The sequence below is a fragment of the Topomyia yanbarensis genome, chromosome 3, assembly GCF_030247195.1.
Source record: "Topomyia yanbarensis strain Yona2022 chromosome 3, ASM3024719v1, whole genome shotgun sequence".
NCBI lineage: Eukaryota > Metazoa > Arthropoda > Insecta > Diptera > Culicidae > Topomyia > Topomyia yanbarensis.
In genome coordinates this window covers 104,874,889-104,894,313 of record NC_080672.1, presented here as the reverse complement: position 1 = coordinate 104,894,313, position 19,425 = coordinate 104,874,889, and the positions used below count along the sequence as shown (strand labels likewise).

Here is a 19,425-nt window from a genome sequence, read left to right as displayed (position 1 = left end):
AATCAGTATGCATATTTTCCGAGCGGGCCTAATGAGCGCATGATAGAGATCAATGTCTGAGGCCATTTTGAAATACAACATTGAGACTATCGGCTTAGCGATATTCTGTATAACTCACAACATGGAGTGTTTTGGAACTGGATTGACAAATATGCAGTTGCCAGAGGTCTGGCGGCATTGTAACACCCAAGATGGTTCTGATTATTTAGTATAAATATCCAGCGTAAAACAAAAAGATACATTTATTTTTGTATATTTTGCATTTATAAGATAAGAAAAATGTGCTCATGAATGGATTTACTCGAATTTGAGTTGGTTCGTCTGCTAGAGCTCATCGAGCGAATCTTCATGCGAGACTCAAAGTCGAATCAAAAAGCTGACATAATCAGGGGGAAATAATAAAATCAGGTCTTCGCTGTATTATTAAGGGGGGCGTCTGGTGTAAAGTGCTCAAACCGAAAGTGTTTTACGATTTTGAAGGCAAGGAAACAATGCATCTTTTATGTAAGGTTAAGCTTTAAATTTGTACGTTTATTCTGTACGAAAACTGTATTTGCGCGGCCTTATTCTGCGCGGCATGTGACGTGAGACGACGAAACTCACCTCACTTTACGTGACTTTTCTCACCCGATTCTGAGAGTCGACTCGGGTGAGGTGAGATTCCTCATTGCGGTTAAATGGGAGTCTCACGTCACCCGAAGTGACTCTTCAGAATTGGGTGAAGTCACGTAGAGTGAGGTGAGATTAGTCGTCTCACGTTACACGCCGCTCAGAATAGGGTCGGCAGCCACGCAGAGCCACACATACAAACGTTCCAAGAGTAGACGTCCAACCATTTCCACGTCGAGGAGCGCCGCGGCTAACACGATGACTCTTGATAAAATTGTTTGACACAGGAAATTAAGTAAAATTTGTAAAGCTTAGACTTGTAGTTACTCGATGAACCCAAAAAAAAGTTCGAGTTTAGGAAAATGGCTTCATGTAAACCGAAAAATCTCATATTTTTCTGTAAAATTCGTGCACTTTTCTTCAAAATAATAGAGAGAACAATTTTTTCATTCCGTTTTCTGTGGTTCACCGACAGGCTACACATATTGTGCATTTTCATAAAAAAAAAATCAAGTCAATTCTTTGATTAGTTTTTGAGTTATCGTGTTCACCAATTTGAAAAACGCGGTTTCGAAAAAACGCTATTAAATGATACTCCATATCAAATTGCATCACGGAAAAAATGACGTGGAAAACAATCCATTTGGTATTTTCTCTTAAAAATTTGGGTGGAAGTAGTTTAAAGTGTATTGTTCACACTGTATTTTTATCGCTGTCAGTCTTAAGAAAATTGCTGCCGATAGATTGAAATCTGCGTGTGTCACAGCAAATACGCGCGAGGAATGCATTGCTGTTTAAAACAAAAGAAGTTCAGCGTGGTCACCGAGATTGCGGGAGACGATTCTAGAGGCTCAATACTAACAATTAAGCGAATAAAAAAGAAGTCGATTTTTTTGCCCACTACACCAGAAGCACTCTTAAGATGAATGAGATGTACACTAAAGCAGAGATGATGCTTATAGAGATGCGCGAAGACTGAAGCCAAAAGTTCCAATCGAACCCAAAACAACGGTTCCAAACTAGCAATGTAAACAAATATGGCGGATTTAGGAAGTAATGCGTGGGGAGTATCGAGATTGAAATGAAAAGAAATGCATGTCTGCATCCTGCATCATCGATACATTTTTTCTAGTGCAACGAAAAACATGTAGACAGGCTCAGTAACGTAAATCAATGCGTTTCCAAGTTACATGATTGAGTATTGTGGGAAATATTTCAAAAAAGGGATTCGCCAAGCATTCATTAAAACTACAAGTCACTCGCTGTTTACACAATATTCCTGGTTGCCAAAACTAGCAGACAAATAATTTGTAAAACCGTGCAGCCAAATTTACTGTTTTTCTCGCCGCGTGTCTTTATATTTAAAACATCGTCTTGGCACTAAAATAGAAGTCACCATCTTAGATGAAAACATGACTTCCGGAATTGACATCCGGTATCTATTCATTAACGCTATTACAAAAATTCTCACATTGTTGTGGTAATTGAAAATTTTACTAAACCGAAGTAGCCATCTTGATTTTCGAAATGGTCTCAGACATTGATATTTGGCACCTACTCGTCAATCCCGTTCCAAAAATACTCATATTGATTGGGCTTTGGAGAATTCCACAGAACCGGAAGTCGCCATCTTGAATTTCAATATGGCACCAGACATCGATATCTAGCGTCTATTCGTCAATTCCATTCCAAAAATACCCATATTGATTCGATTTTAGAGAATTCCAATGAACCTGAAGTCGCCATCTTGGTTTTCCAAATGGCCTCTGACACTGATCTCTATCATGCGCTCTATTAGGCCCGCTCTGAAAATATGCATGCTGATTGGGTTATAGAGAATTCCACTGAATCGGAAGTCGCCTTCTTGTTTTTTAAAATGGCCTTAAACATCGATATCTGACGGCCACTCATCAATCCCGTTCCAAAAATTCCCATATTCATGGGGTTTCAGAGACTTCCACTGGACCGGAAATCGCCATCTTGGTTTTCAAAATGGCCTTAAACGTCGATATCTGACGTTCACTCATCAATTTCGTTCCAAAAATACCCATATTGATGGGGTTTCAGAAAATTCCACTGAACCGGAGATCGCCATCTTGGTTTTCCAAATGGCCTTAAACATCGATATCTGACGTCCACTCATCAATCCCGTTCCAAAAATAGCCATATTGATGGGGTTTCAGAGAATTCCACTGAACCGGAAGTCGCCATCTTGGTTTTCTAAATGACCTCAGACATGAACATTTGGCATCTACTCGTTAATGCTGTTCCAAAAGCAATCACTTCCACTTTTCCAAAAATCTTCGAAATTCTTTGCATTTAAAATGGAAAAGCAGAAACCGTGTAAATTTCAAAATCCGTGCAAAAAAAACTTGGTCAACAACCGTCTAAGTCTTTTGCCTTCATAAGGATTTTTGCTAAAACCGTGTTAATTGAGAAATCCGCGCAAAAAAAAAAATTTATCAAAAATCGTCTAAGTTTTTTGCCTCCAAAAGGACTTAGAACATTTTTGCGAAACCCGTGCAAAAAAAATTGTTGAGAAATCGTCTGTCTTTTGCCTTTAAAAGGACTTAGAATATTTTTGCGAAAAACCGTGTTAATTGCGAAAACCGTGCAAAAAAAACTTCGTCTAAGTCTTTTGCCTTCATAAGGATTTTTGCTAAAACCGTGTTAATTGCGAAATCCGCGCAAAAAAAAATTCATCAAAAATCGTCTAAGTTTTTTGCCTCCAAAAGGACTTAGAACATTTTTGCGAAACCCGTGCAAAAAAAATTGTTGAGAAATCGTCTAAGTCTTTTGCCTTTAAAAGGACTTAGAATATTTTTGCGAAAAACCGTGTTAATTGCGAAAACCGTGCAAAAAAAAACCGTGCTAATTGCGAAAACCGTGTAAAAAAAGCCGTGTAAAAAAAAACCGTGCAAAAAAAAACCGTGTAAAAAAAAACCTTAGTGTATCTCTAAAATCAATGAAACTAACGTCAAAGGAGGAGCTTGCAATCAAACAGATAATACACTGAATTAAATTTCTGTCACAGAAGCGGCATTGAAACATTTTTGTTTTAGTAAAACTTGGGATTTAAAAAAAAAACAATATTTCTGTAGCAAGCTTAAACTAAAACCCTCAAACCTAAAACAGGCCGGATAAATCATATTTAAGAAAACTGGAAGGACGAAAAATTTGTGTTCAACTTTTCGTTTTCAGAATCGTTATTATAATGGAGCTTGAGCGAGATAGGAAAGCCAGCTATACTTTCTTCTGCTGCATGTGGGCGGACATCAGAATCAGGAGGTTCATCTTGCGTACTATCATAAAATACGAACGGACCGGTATATATAAAACAATTCAAAGATATGGACCTCTTCCAACAGTTCGTACAAGTGCGTCATGGAGCGGATTCGTCGTAATCCCAATTAATTAGACCATTGGGTGGTTAATGACATGAATATCTTCCAAACAACATTCAGGACCATGGTCAACGAAGTTTTGGGATTCGTGTTTTAGAAGGCGACTCTTTGTCTCTGTGGAGCGCGCGTAAGAACTTCTGCTTATGGATCCAAATCTTTTTGGCCCTTCATTCGATAATTTGAAAATCGTTTGTTTACAAAATGTAGACCAAAATTGTGCGATCTTTTCAATACGCCTAAATCGTTAAATTTTGATCAATGCCGACTTTGGAAGATTTTGTGGACATTACTAGACTATGCAAATGTCGTATGAGTGAGATATTTTCTTGCAAGTACATATATATTTAGACATTTAGTGTTCGGCAAAGTTGTAGAGCATGCTTCTGCATGTCTTCGTCTTGAATATATAATGCTGAAAATTATTGCTTGTTGTTTGTGGATGACCTCTTAAAAGCCAATCCATTAATATAAATTTTTAAATATCCTCCCGTGATCCGACAATTTTTGAAAAATGTAGTGTTTCAAATAATGATTGGTTGTTTGCTGTCGTTTGCTGACTAGTAATTAACCCTCCTGAAAGTGACATTTTTGGTTATTTTTGTAGGTAGTAGATATAGCTTGTTCTATTTGGATGGGAATCTTTGCAATTATCATTCCTTCGAGTTTTATATATTATATGCAGATCTTTCCAAAATACACAATTTTTATTAACGCATAATTTTTGTCTTTATCGAGTATTTTGAGGATATAGGACATTTTTTGAAAAACAAGTTTTTTCAAATCCTCTATAACTCTACCTGATACAACGAGAGACAAGTGAAATCCATTGAGTTTCATACTGCAACTAGAATTTGCTGCCTGTTTTTGCCCGTTCAAAAGTATACTGTGAAAATTTAAAAACGGTTTGTTCGAGTAATATTTCCTGCCAGTTCAAAAAGAGAGATTTGAATTTTTATATATCTTTGCCGCCTTCCCTTTTTTGTACATTATTTTCAGGATCCTAAAGTCATTTAAGGCCAATACAAAATATTCATTTCTTTAAAAATTCTACGGTAGTGTAAATAAAATAAAGTAACGTTTTCTGTTGCTCATATAAATTCCGACTTTGACTTTGTCTTAATTACCGTGTAAGAATCAACGATTTCTCCCGAAAACTTCTGCAACACCCTAATGATGATAATTATACCGTTGTCTGGTATTATTATCAAAGCAGATACGAAACACCATCCCAAGATCATGGAAGTGTTAAAAACTCTAACGGTTGGGTATGTACTGCGAAGAATCAAGTTCAAATAAAGAAACAAACAATGCGTGGAAGGTTTAGCAACAAACAAGCAGTAAAACGTCGAGAAAAGACCAGAACGTCTGGGTGCAGGATGGAAATGTTCCTAATTGGGGGTTCTTCGGCAACGACTAATTAAATATTTGTTGGCTCGGGTCGGAACCCAGAGAGGGAGATTGAGAGTAAAAGCTTGGGATGGGAGAAAGTAAACAGAGAACCTAATATTTCAATTTGCTGAAGAAGGAAATAAACTTGATTAATTTGGAAATTTTCTTGCAAACGGTTCATCTGGAAAAATAATGGGGACACTATTTTTGACTTATTCGTCAGGGTTAGGGCAATTATTATCCTAATTTTTAGTAAATTTTCAAGTTACATTGAATATGAATCAACGATGTGCGAGCTTTGAGAACTTTAACAAATTAATGCGAAAATCTAAAAATCCTATCATCACATTTAATTGGTACCAAATCAAATAAAAATAGTACTTAAACATTTTAAAATCAATTGGAAAAAGTGCCATTAGGGTAATGAGCCTATTGTTGCCCTACTCATTTGATTGAAGTCGTGGTTTACAACATCTTCTACCACATTGGTTCAACGCATTGACCCAAATGGAAAGGTTGGGCGTAAATCTATTATTCTTTTATTCGAGTTTTCATTGAACTAAAACATTGACATTGCACCATTTTTAGACCATTTTAGTTACTAAACTTGTTCTTAGGCTGAGCAACCTTATTTTTTACATTTTGTTGGAATTGCCTCAATTGAAGGCTAAGTAAATAACGAAATAGTGCGGGATCCACCTTAATAGGGCCAGAATTGGCTTATTACTCTATACCGTTTGATAAACTACCCAAAAACACTTCAGGAGTTTATTACACATTACACAATTCCAATTGAACAATTGCATGCCCTCTCTATTATACTTCAACTAAGTTGCAGTTACAATCTCATAATATTTCCAATTAAACGAATAACGTAAAAACTCATTAGATCGATTGATTCTCAACATCTCTCCACTCAATTTTTTAATTACCAACATTTTCCGCTAGGATTATCCATACTGAACAAAAACCGTAATTAATTCCCATCCTGAATTGTCATTATCGACGTGGCTATCACTATTATCCCAATCGCCTCCATCGCATCGACACCACTGCCTCTATATGGTGCAAAGTTTATCCGGCAAACTTTGATGCACAGAAGGCGCAAATACTCCCACACAGCCACGCAGGATACTCCGGTGCTAAAATCGTCCCAGTGTAAAGTGCATCATTCACCACGGGCAATTGCGGTCTACCGACCACTGCCAGTCGACTGAAACGCTGTACCTCGCAAGAGGATACAACGGGAAATGGGAACAATTACATTTTTCCCGACAATGGAAAAATCAGGTCAGAATACTTTTAGCCGCACACGAAAGCCACCCAGCATCAGCGCCGCTGTTCCGAAGCTACATCATTTTAAGTACAAAATTGATTCCGTGAATGGATCCGCAAGTCAATATGTACCGCTCCACAGTCACTGATTTGTATGATGTTCCATCACACGAATGTCGTTCGACATAAATTGAATTCTCACTTCGTACAGCTCACGCACTCCTTCAATATCAATTAACACACCGAGCGAAGTGTGCGTCACGCATGCCACTTGTCGCGACGGCGAAAATCAAACGCGCGATCCCGTTTTCCAGTTCAGCGCACGATCGATCACGGTAGCGTGTAGTGGCCGCCTCCGGCACCCGTCCCGTGCGGCCAAGATAAATCGCGCTCGTACGCCACTTTAGTGTTCCGTAACCGACGACAACAACGACGACGCACGATGGACCCCTAGGAGATAGGAATCACTAGAGACCTAACACGGCACCCTCCGGAACAACTCGGTATCTCTAGGTAGGACACGGCACCGGCGGAATACGGCACACACGACAGCAACAGGACGAAAAGCAGACTGCTGGTACCAGAGCTGCCATCAGGCTAGCTTGCCTCCCGTTTTGTTTCAATGGCAAAATTGTTGGCTTCCGTCGCCGACGACGACGAGGACGACGACGATGATGACGACGATGAATGCCCCGTCCAACCACCTGTACGTCTGTGCTTCGCTGGCTTTGCTGGCGAACTGTGTGCTTCAGTCGACAGTGGGCTGGATGTGCGAGAATTTGTTCAGGCGATTTTAGCTATTAATTTTGAGTTAATTAGTGTATTGGGTTGACTACGATTCAAATTGGTGCTATTGACATATCTAATTTTGAATCACATTTTCAAGGTACAGTGAAAATCGTCACGTATTTGCATAACAGGTTTGTTTAAGGGGTAATATATGTTGTGGTCGGTCGAAATTTGTTTTTATTCTTTTATCTATAACTTTTTGCGAGTAAAAATTGAAGAAAGTTTTATAAAAGGTCCTGTTTTAAACCACCTAGCGGTGCAATTGGGCCTTTTTCAATCATGAACAAGAGAATTTTTGCGTTGTTTATATTCATCGAAAGCTTTCAAATGTATATATTACATTTTTATTATAAACGACATGACAACTATACACCAGAAAAGAAATCATTATTCGAGTTCTAAAATTTTGTAAAAGAATGAACAGCCACGGTAATATTAAATTGAAAAAGTCGGTTTTCAGAGCTATTGCAATACCTTTCTATTGAGAAAGGCAAAAAGGTGCGAAATCGGCAAAGTCCCAAAAAGTCGATTCTTATAAAAAAAATTTCGGAATCACCTAAAATTTCGACGTTTCGTACATTTTAAAGATGTTTGGCATCAAAAATACAAATTCAATTTCTGAAATTTCATGGGGTCCCTCCTTCGCAAAAAGATTTGAGTTCCGGCTTATATGGGAATTTCATATGTGACCGGACGGTTTAGTCTATATTTCCGTGACCATATAAGCGATCTGTGCGAAATTTTAAAGACATCTGTGGGGATATTATAGCTATCATTTGGGACTAAGTTTGTGAAAATCACCCCAACCGTTTCCGAGAAACTGATATGAGTTTGTTAATTTTTAAAGATGGCCGCTTTTCCCGGGCACTTCCGGAACCGTCTATGGTGGTCAATGTAGTCAACGAAAGTTCGGTTGGCCGCCAGTGACATAGAACTGCAAGTTTAAGTTGTTTGTGAGACATTTTAGCGAAATTTTTATTTTTTTTGCTTTCATCGGAGTATCGGTTTGAATCACAATTTGCTATGTGATCGCACGCCACAACCCGTCACTCCGGAACCGGAAGTCGGATCGGGATAAAATTAAATAGCCATTTACGAGGACGCAACATCTTTCATTTAAGACTAAGTTTGGTTGATTCAGTCTAGCCATCTCCGAGAAACCGATGTGACTGTTATTCTGAATTTGAATACTTCCGCTGGGGCTTCCGGAACCGATGATGGTGGCAACTGTGACCAAAGAGACTTTGAATTGCTGTTAGTGACCTAGTACTACAAATCGAAGCAGTTGTAGTCACATTTTGGAAAAATTTTCACCATTATACATTCATTGCAGTATTTATTAAAATCGACATTTTCTACGTGATCGCACTCATCACCCTGTAATTCCGGAACCGGAATATTTTTCTCAATCTTGCAATTAACATTTTTTTGAAAATCAATCCTTCGTATATAAACTTCAATATTAGGTATTAGTTATGTACTTCTAAACAAAAAGATATATTGAGACAATCGTATAACACTGCATTTTATTTTTCTAAGATTGTCGAGTGTCGCCGTAATAAAGAATCAGGAAGAATAAAGTTGTATGCTTGCCGCTTGAAAAATATCCGTACAATTAAATGTAAACAACACTCTCGATAGTCGGCTGTCCGGAGTTTAAGTTGCATACTTGACAGACCGCGAATTTCAGAATTAATACAACAAATGATAAATCTGGTAAAAAGTCTCGGCAGCCGACTGCCCAGAGCAAAGAACACAAGATAACATTTCTGGAAGTTGCATGAATTGTTTTACTTATCAGTAACGATCCAGATTCATGTAACTATATATTAGACCCCCAAAAAATAATGAATGTTTGAAAACCCAATTGGCCCACCCCTGAGCCGATTCCTAGTCTCATCAGTAGTACTTACTTCAAATTTGAAGCAAATGATATCTAAGACAGTTTTGCATAGGGCCTAGGAGCGCATGGTTGTGTATTAGTATCCGATTCCCACCAATCATCAATTTTTGTGAAATAATGGTTAGGTTTAGTTCAATTGTATGTTTATGAGAATTTTAGTCATATTTTGGTAACAAAATTTTATTTCCACCTTTGCCCGCATAGAGGGTGCCAACACTAACTTTTCAGTGAAGAGAGGTAGAATATCGACATGTTCAGAAGAATTTCTGCAAAATGTCTGTTTTACAACTTTGTGGAAGATACCCAATTACTATCTCTTCGTTGAAAAGTTAGTGTTGATACCCTCTATGCGGTAACAAGTGGAACTAAAATGTATTGATCAAAACATGGCTCGCATTACATACTGAAATTCTTCTAAACATACTATTAAGCTAAACCTGACCATTATTTCACAAAAATGTATAGTTCATGGGAATCGAGTACTGATACACAACCATGCGCTTCTACACCCAAAACTAGGCCGTAATACGTTTACGGTCATAAGAAAAAATGCTCTAATAGCGTTTAATTCTCTAATTTAATTTCCCCAACAAAAAAAAATCCCCAAACGGCAATACCAACACATTCAAATCTTCTCTGCGTCGCACACATGTTCAATCAATTCTTGTACAATAAATATTACCGCGTCGGATTGTCTGGAAGTGTGTAGCATTTCGCTTGTCATTGTATTGCGCATCAAGCGAAACGAACACAATGTGGATAAAGACGAGTTTCGATTTTCTCTACACAACACATTCCGTATTCGAAGATCGGCTCACAGAAAAAAAAACCGACCCGGAATAGTGGTGGGGTATTTCGGTCGGTGTTAAATTGAAGTTTCTTTTCTATCACGGACGTCAAAAGCAAGGTAACATAACTAACATGAACAGTCTGGATTTGAGTACCAAATCTGGGTCTGGTTCAGATCCGCACCTGGTAAGGGGAAAAGGGGATGGGCTATATCCAGGGACTGGTCCGGATCCGGGTACTAGTTCAGATCCGAGAACTGGTCCGGTTCCGGGTACTGGTCCGGATCCGGAAGCTGATCTGAATCTCGGAGGTCCGGATTGGCGAACTAGTCCTGATCCGGGAGCTGGTCCGGATCGGGAACTGCGCCGGATCAGGGAACTAGGCCGGATCCGGAAACAACCAAAAAAAAATTATTTTAGTATCTAACCGACGTAGTAAAAAATCCGTAATTCCGACAGGTTTCTGTCAATATTAGGGCAGATTCCATCCCAAATTCGGGCAGAAATCCACCAGAATTCTGGTTGGTTGGTTGGCGAAACTGAATAAGTTTCTAACCCCAACTGCTGTCAAAATGTATAAACTGACAGTGGTTGGGGTTAGAACCTGACTCAGTTTCGGGTTCAAGCGAAAACGCCATAATACTATCATAGAATTCAGTCGAATTATCCTACATATGAACAGAGCCAAGATGTACACATACCGCACGGTATTACACGATGCATCCTGCGTGATAGCGAGAATGATGCCAGTCGGGCTGGTCATTCGGGAAGATGAGGAGTGCTTCGAGCTACGTGGAAATAGAGGAGCCCGCGAGCGCACCAGGGTGACCTCAACTCCTCGAAAGGTAGGTGGACCCACCGGCTGATACCTAACATATCAAGCTGGGTGGGAAGACCGCATGGGGAAGTTCACTTCTACCTGACACAATTCCTGTCAGGCCATGGCTGTTTCCGACAGTACCTCCACAGGTTCGGGCACGCGGAGGTCCCAGCCTGCCCGGACAGCCCAGGTGTAGACGAAACTGCCGAACACATACTGTTCGTATGTCCTCGGTTCGACGTCGAAAGAAGAGCAATGCTTGACGACTGTGGCTGGGACACAACCCCTGATACCCTTATTCAGCGGATGTGTCAATCGGTGGAGAAGTGAAACGCAGTCTCGGCTGCTACCATCCAGATTGCCTGTGGGGCTACAGGTAATCTGGCGAACCGAGCAACAGACGACGGGCACGGCTAACTAGTGATTGGTTAGCTGGAGCGAAAAAGGCCAAGCGAAAAAAAGGGAGTGAATGATCTGTTCATGTTGAGGCAGGTTTGGCGCAGCGACTGGCAACCGCGTAAGGGGTAAACCCAGCCACCCCGAAGCAAGACAGAAGAGTGAGTGTATAGGCGTATAAGTGGACTGCCTCATGCCAAGACGGGAGGGTCGTAGCGTAGTATGTTGGGACTTAGCTATCGATGCCTCATGGCGTGGCAGAGGAGTGAAAGGGTGAGCATCCAAGTCAGTCTCGCATGGTATGTCAGAAGTGGGGCCTAAGAAAAATGTCCCACATGGGATGCCAGGGGGAGTGACAGAGGTACAATAGAGTGGCACGATCGAGAGTGAACCAGATGATAGGGTGAGCACCCAAGTCAGCCTCACATGGTATGGGTGGGGCGAGCACAAAAGTAAGCCTAGCAAGGAATGAGTAAGGTGAGCACACAAGTCAGCCTCGCAAGGAACGAAAAAGGTGAGCACAAAAGTCAGCCTCATGTGGGAGTGTTTGAGAGTGAATCAAGGTGCGATAGAGAGAGCACCCAAGTAAGCCTCATACAGGACGTATGAACGCGTGAGTGAGAGTGAATGAGTACATTAACCCATTCATGCCCATGTTGTTTGTGGACAACAACGTTTTTAAACAGCTATAACTTTTGATTGAGGCGAGATTTGCTCACAAAAACAAGTAAGGATCATTAATGTGATTATTGCCTTTAATTTGAGTATTAACAGTTACAAGGATCAGCTCTAGAACTGAAGTTATTGCAATTAGTCTGATTGGATTCTGATGGAGCAGTGCTGCCAGGGATAGTTTATGTTGACGACGGAAAATGATTTTTTCATATATCTTCGTTATGGTGCAATATTATTGAAAACTGATAAAACTTATCAATTTAGACTGTCGTTGGCTACGTTTTCTACGTAATTGGACTATTGTAATTATTCTAGGAGAATTGCATTGAGCATTAGAAGGTGAAAATTGACCAGCTTCTAGCACTGCCATGGAAGCACCTATCTTTATGAAAATATGCTTTTCGTGTTTCTAGACCCAACCGTTTTCAAGGAAAAATAGTTTTGAAACCCTACATGCACTAGAAAAAAGTTGGGCATGAAAGGGTTAAGTACAGCCATCCCCCCAGAAGTAATACCGACAGGTAGTTCCTGGTAGGAACGATGGCGGAGCCCAATGGAGTTTAGTCGGTATTAATGGCAGCGTCACCATTCGAGCCCGACACGCCCCCAGTGCACCCCGTGCGGTAGCTTGGACCCTACCAATAGCACGTGTACTGGGCTAGGACGTAAAGGTCTTCTCCATCGTAAAAAAAAATGTGTACACATACAGAAAAAGTGTTTAGTTGTGCGATGCACATGCATGAACAGCTACCGGAATTCGTCGTTCCACTTCCTTTGCGGTAATATGATTTTAATACCGCAATGCTCAATTGCGTGGTCTGTTACCACAAAGACAATATAATCTTACCCTAAAGTAATAGAAACATACCCGTCGGATTTTGTGTGTAGGCCCCATGTAAACTGACTAAGACATCACTTGGTTAAAAGTTTAATAATTTCTTTTAGCAAAGTCGCATTGACAGTTTTTCACAATGTTGTAGACAATTAAATTATCTTTCTTATTTTCTCGCAGTGGTAATCTGATGCTTACAGTGCCACCTAGTGGTGAAAATGCGATCTAGTGAGTTTTCTCCATGTAAATTGTCGAAAAATCCAACACAAATTTAAAGCACATTGGTCTGGTAGCTTGTCCGATTTGCTTCAAATTTGGAGTAAATGTTGCTGGTTGAACTAGGAATCGACTCAGGGGTGGGCTGATGCGGGTTATTTTTTTGTTCTTGTCATTCTACTATATATCATATCCCACAAACACAAACTTCTTCCCGTGACAACCGTGGAGATTTAGCGGTATACACGGTCTCCATAACAACGGTTGTCACACTAACATTCCCTTCCTTCCCCGATGACTATAAGGACGCGGCTGGCACTGTTATTGACACTTCAAATGCAGAACTCTCGAAACGTGCACTTTCATAATGGAAAGCTACTTCCTGGTTCCATTTGCTGGTTCCTTGTGCAATTTCACTTGTACTTGTCAATCAAGGAGCCCTCACTACGAATTGTCATTTTTGTCGTTTTTTAACACTGTTTACCAAAACAAACAAAACACTACAAGGGTCGGTAAAAGTGAATGGAGGCCCGTAAAATGAGACTACTCAACAAAACAGAAAATTGTGAGTGTACTGGGACCACATATTGTTTTTCGGAAAACCAGAAGAAAAATAATGAAAAATGGCGTTTACCATTCGTTTCTATTACGTTAGGATAGGTAAGAATTTGAATATTTATGCCTGTTTGACTCGAAACAGATAGAGGAAAATGTTGTATCCGTTTCAGTATCTGCGAGGCCTGCGATTAAATTTTGGCTTTACTTGTCCCGTATACGACCAGAATATGACCAGATGGTAGTTAAATTGGTTGTCAAGGGAATGGATATCAGTATCATCACATTCGTCTACTTACAAGTCGGCCTGGACCCTGGCTGGAAAACGATCGCATTGGATCCATCGACTTTGCTGCAAAGGGATTTTGTTTCGTTAATTCGTGGAATATTCTGCTTAAAAACTTCACCACCTCTAACCCAGCTAGGAGTAGCAGCACGTCAATAGCCGAGTGTAACACTAAATTAATACGCTCTTTCGTGGACGGTGAGAACCCTCAGGTTCCCATCACTAGCGAGTATTGCACAAATTTTTTCACAACCCCGTCACCCGTTTCCTCCATGTTGCAACCTTCCTTTTTGACAATGTTACCGCGTATCGCCTCAACGCTACTATCGGTGCTACCGATCAGCGAGAGCGTAATACTGAGAACGGTTGCACAATACGACGCCTGACACATGGCACATATAGTTTTCGAATTTCGCTTTTTGAACACCACGTGGTTTCGAGTGTGCTATCGGGTACAACAGGTTCGCGCAATCTGCCGTTACTTCAACGAAGAATGCTCTCATACACAGCACATGATTTACAAGCTATCTATTACCAGAGCGCTCGTGGGATGAGAACAAAAACGCAGTCCTTCTTGCTTGCCCTCACTTCTTGCGACTACGACATTATCGTTCTCATTAAAACTTGGCTACGTGATGATATATCAAACGCGTTGATAACGTTGAACTACACGACGAACTACCGATGCATCGCAATTCTTTTACCAGTCATTTAAGCTGCGAAGGTGGTGTTCCTATAGCGATAAAGACAAATCGAACTGGGACTGTACTAAAAATGCCTGGATATGTTTGCAGCATTTATCTGTGGTCTAATAGCGATCTTGACATGTACAACTTTTACTCATCTGTAGTTTAAAACATTCTTGAGCTAGCTAACCGATACGACAATGTACTTGCTGCAGGCGATCACAATCTCCCTCATCTTCGGCGGATTTTCGATGACGATCTTCAGTGCTACCTTTCTGAAAATTGACCCTCGCTTTAGCCGCTTATGGGAAAAATTCTTAATCGACTCCTAACATATGCGGAATAAAATTTGGACAAAATTCAAAAGGCAAAATTTTTGTAGAAAACCCTTTATTAAATGTTCTCTCTATATGAAAACATTTGTCAGCTTATTAACTTAATGTAGAAAAAAATTTGAGCCCATTCGAGAAGCTTTACGGCAGTTTGCAGGAACTTTTTGCAAAGGAGCCGAAAAAAATGATGTTGGCATACTCTTAATTTCTTTCTTAATTTTGATTATCATGTTTGTTAGTTTTACGTTGAAAATTATTGACATATACTCTCTGCTTCATATTATTCCAGAAATCCTCATTTGAACGCAGTTGTGGTACATTTGGAAAGCTATCAGCCTTTTGTACAAAAGTTATGTTATATTCCTCCAACGCGCCAAAACTTTTTTTTGGCATAATAGCTAGGTGCCAGATTGAGTGTTCGCTGTCATTTTGTTCGCATGATATCTCCTAGTGGGTCGAAATTAATACTGGATGTTTAACATAAGTGTGCCTAGGGTATGACGGTTACTATAGTGCCTTGCGCAGGGTTGCATTTTTGTTTTATTGCTGGAAGTGTTGTCCAAATTTCATTCCGCATACGTTACACTTAATAAAATCGATTTAAAAAATTTGAAGTCGATTTACAAAAAAGCCCATCTTTAATTTGGATGAAATTTTGTTCCAAGATAGGTAATTATGTTCCCTACCTACCGTTAAAAAAATTAAAGTTGGGTACTTTCAAGGAAAAGTTATTTGAAAAAACTTTTCCTTGTTCAAACTGAATTTTTTTCAGTGCATTGTTATCGAAAACTAAACCAATGAAAGTCATAATCATCTCAGAATCCAATTTCCCAAATGATAGTTGCCTGATACATGTAAAAAGTATCAGTAAACGAATTTGGTATTCATTTGGCATGTTACCCTGGTTACCTGTACCTTACCTGCATACTCATTTTACCAAATAACAGTAATATAAAACTAGTGCCTTAAAGCAGTCTAGTAACAACAGTTGTGAAGAGCAGTTCTAGTGAAATTATCTTTATGGATCAATTGTATAAATCTAAGTTAAACATTATCAAGTGCTGTGTAACGAAGTGTAATCGTAATAATTTACGCCTGTAAGTTGACATCTTAGATTTTTACACGGCGTCAGACAGAAATTGCTGGCACCTACTCGTCAAGACCATTCTGAAAATACCCAGTCAGTATAGATTTTAGACTGTGAACTCTGCACTCTTCACGCTCGATTCTGGACACCGGGTTCCGACCTCGATATTTTGTGCTATGGACTCTGAACTATGGTCTCTGGGGTCTGGACTCTGAACTCTGGAATCTGCACTCGAGACTCTGTATTCTGGACTCTTGGCTCTCCCCTCGGGACTCTGGATTCTGGGTTCTGATCGCTGTACTATGGACACTGAAATTTAGATTCTGTACTCTTTACTCTCATCGCAGGATGATGGACTCATGGCGCTGGCCCCGAATTTCTGTACTAAGCACTCTGGTCTCTGAACCATGGGCTCTGGTATCTGGGGTCTTGATCCTTCACTCTGGAATCTGAACTCTAGACTCTGGACTCTGAGCTTTAGGCTCTGTAGTTGGGTTTCTGGATTCTGGACTGTGGGCTCTTTCCTCGGGACCCTGGGCTCTGTGCTCTGGACTTTTGGCTCTGGGCTCTGAACACGGGACACTGGGCTCAGTATTTTGGGTTGAAGACTCTGGTCTCTGGAATTCTGGTCTCAGGATTCTCGTCTCTGGACTCTGAGCATCTGGATTCTGGACTTTGAACTCATGATGCACTATTCACCCTGGGTTCTGGACTCTCGCATCGAGATTGTGTTATGGACTCTGGATTCTGGCCTCTGGGTTCTGGGCTCTGTGCTATGGAGTCTGAACTCTTGCCTCAGTATTTTGGGTTAAGTACTTCGGGCTCTGGATTCTGGTCTCAGAGCTCTGGACTCTGGCCACAGTAATTTGGGTTGAGGACTCTGGGCTTTGGATCAAGGATTCACTACTCTGTTCTATGTACTCTGAACTCTGGACTCTGCATTCTTAACTCTGGTTTCTGAGCTCTCGCCTCGCGATTATGTGCTATGGACTCTGGATTGTAAACTGTGGTCTCTGAGTTATGGGCTCTGGGTCTTGATTCTGGACTTTGGACTCTGAACTGTGGACTATGGACTCTAAATTCTGGACTATGCACTCTGCACTCGGGACTCTGGATTCTGGACTTCGGATTCTGGGCTCTCTCCTCTGGATTCTAGTCGCTGGGCTATGGAATCTCAACTCTGGATTACCGAATCTGAACTCTCGATTCTGGATTCTAAGCTCTGGAATCTGGACTCTAAACTCTGGTCTCACTATTTTGGGTTAGGGGACTCTGGGCTCCGTATTTGTGAATAAGAACTCTAGACTCTGGTTTCTGCGCTCTGGACTCTAGGTTTTGGACTCTGGGCTGTGACATCTGAACTCTGAACTCTTGGCCCTGAACTCTGGGTTCTGAAGCCCAGAGCTTTGAACTCTGGGCTCTGAACTCTGCGCTCTGGATTCGGACTCTGGATTCTGGACTCTGAGCTCTGTTTTTGGAACACTGTGTTCTGATCGCTCTGGACTCTGCATTCTCGACACAGAACTCTAGGCTCGCTTCAGTATTTTGGGTTAAGGACTCGCGTTTCTGGATTCTGGTCTCTCTCCTCGCGATTCTGTAATCTGGAGTGTAGGTTCTCTAGTCGGGATTCTGGGTTCTAGTCTCAGGGCTATGGACCTTCAGTTTCAGACAAGGAAAAGTTTTTTTCAAATAAGTTTTTCCTTTAAAGTGCCCAACTTGAATTTTCGACGGTAGGTAGGGAACATAATTACCTATTTTGGAACAAAATTTCATCCAAATCCACGATTGGATTTTTTTGTAAATCAACTTTAAATTTTCAGAATCGATTTTGTTGATGAATAATTTTTTCAATATTTTCATTCAAAATATTTTTTGTTGGTTTTGTCATTTTTAGACTGTAGCCATTTGAAAAAAAAAAAAAAATGGTGAAGAACTGTTTGACGCTTTTCAAAAGACAGTCTAGATCATTTTTGGAAAAACAAAGTATGCAAAGTGGCTTTTTGTGATAAAGTCTTCATGTACAGAAAGTTTCATTAAAATCTGAGAGGGTGCTGCCAACTCTGAATACGATTTAGCGCGAAATTCATCTATTTTGATAGACTATATAGCCGATTATTGGCATGTAGGGAAATTGTAAGGCCTAAAAAATATTTTAGGGATCCTCTCGATTTTACGATCATGGTGATTAAAAACATTCTCATTTATGAATTAGATTTAAGATGGTTGCCTGCCATTTTTTGAAAGTGTTAAAACTCGATGGCCCACAGTACCGTCGGTTCTCGAGCAAGCAACCGAGTAATCATTCACGCTGCTGAGCTGGTACTCGCTGCTATTTACTTCTCGTTCTCAATATACCGTGGACCGTCGGTTCGTTCTTTCCCACCGCTCAAACAGTTACGTTCCTGTGGCAGGCGAATCCTTGCTCACGCGGAGTTACGATAACGAAAAACCTTTACCATCCCAACACCAACCAACCAGTACCTCGCGCTCGCACACATACCCCGCAAGTAAAACCGGTAAGTTAGTTTTTCATTTCTCTTCACCCACTGTTCCACTTTGGTCTTTGCTGGCGCTGCACAGAGGAGTAACTAGAACAAATTCTTGGCCAAAAACCAAAATATATTTTTCCATTTTTTTGTTTCGTTATATTTATTTTACATACCTAGGAACCTACTGTATAACGTGGAAAAATTAGGAGTATATCAAAAATTGTTAAAGAATTTTTGCATGTATGCCCAATGGTGATATTTTAAGGGATATTTTAATCGTTTTCGTTATGTATTCAGCAAAATCGCTTTCTAGTGATGATGACTGTATTAAATAAGATAATATTATTACAAACGTAGTTCAACACAACCGTTTGTTTAACTTCAGCTTAAAACTAACTAAAAAAAGTAAACTTGCTGTGTATTGCACCAACTTTAAAAAATACCTTGTTTTAACATTTTATTCCAAATTTGAATTATAAAAAAGTTACATTATACGGCTAGATCCGGCAAAGTTGCTGAAGCAGTATTACAATACAAGATTTCAGCTATACAAAAAATATTCGAACTCTTCCGATCTTGTCCGATCCACCAATCCCAAGCGATTTGAAAATATTGAAATTTTGACTAATTTGAGGTATACCGAAATGCTGTAGGGCCAAATATTATGTTTGCCAACATGTATCTCTATGAAAATATGCACAGGCGTCCCTTTTTCTTCTCCCTTTCCCACTGATCAAATGTTTATGCAACTGGAAAAATAAATGTATTCACAAAGATCACCTAGAAATTACTAGTATTTGAAAGGATATAGAAAATTGGCCTCTGCACTGGTAGGTGGGTAGATGCCAAATTGTTCCAAAAACTAGTAATTGTCTATTTTTAGTTCATATCAAG

General features: G+C 40.1%; 1 protein-coding gene across 5 annotated transcripts in view; it reads right to left on the bottom strand.

The window, feature by feature from the left end:
• Positions 1-19,425, bottom strand: part of LOC131693203 (solute carrier family 12 member 4) — a 666,250-nt gene that overhangs the window by 553,613 nt on the left and 93,212 nt on the right. For 2 of the 5 annotated variants that reach the window (XM_058980845.1, XM_058980847.1), the window contains exon 1: positions 6,880-7,376. The exons of 1 other annotated variant lie outside the window; for it this stretch is intronic. The gene's annotated coding sequence lies outside the window, so the exon portion shown is untranslated. Of the gene's footprint in view, positions 1-6,809; positions 7,377-19,425 lie in introns of those variants that run through there. 2 more of the 5 variants (XM_058980846.1, XM_058980848.1) reach the window with 2 other exon arrangements.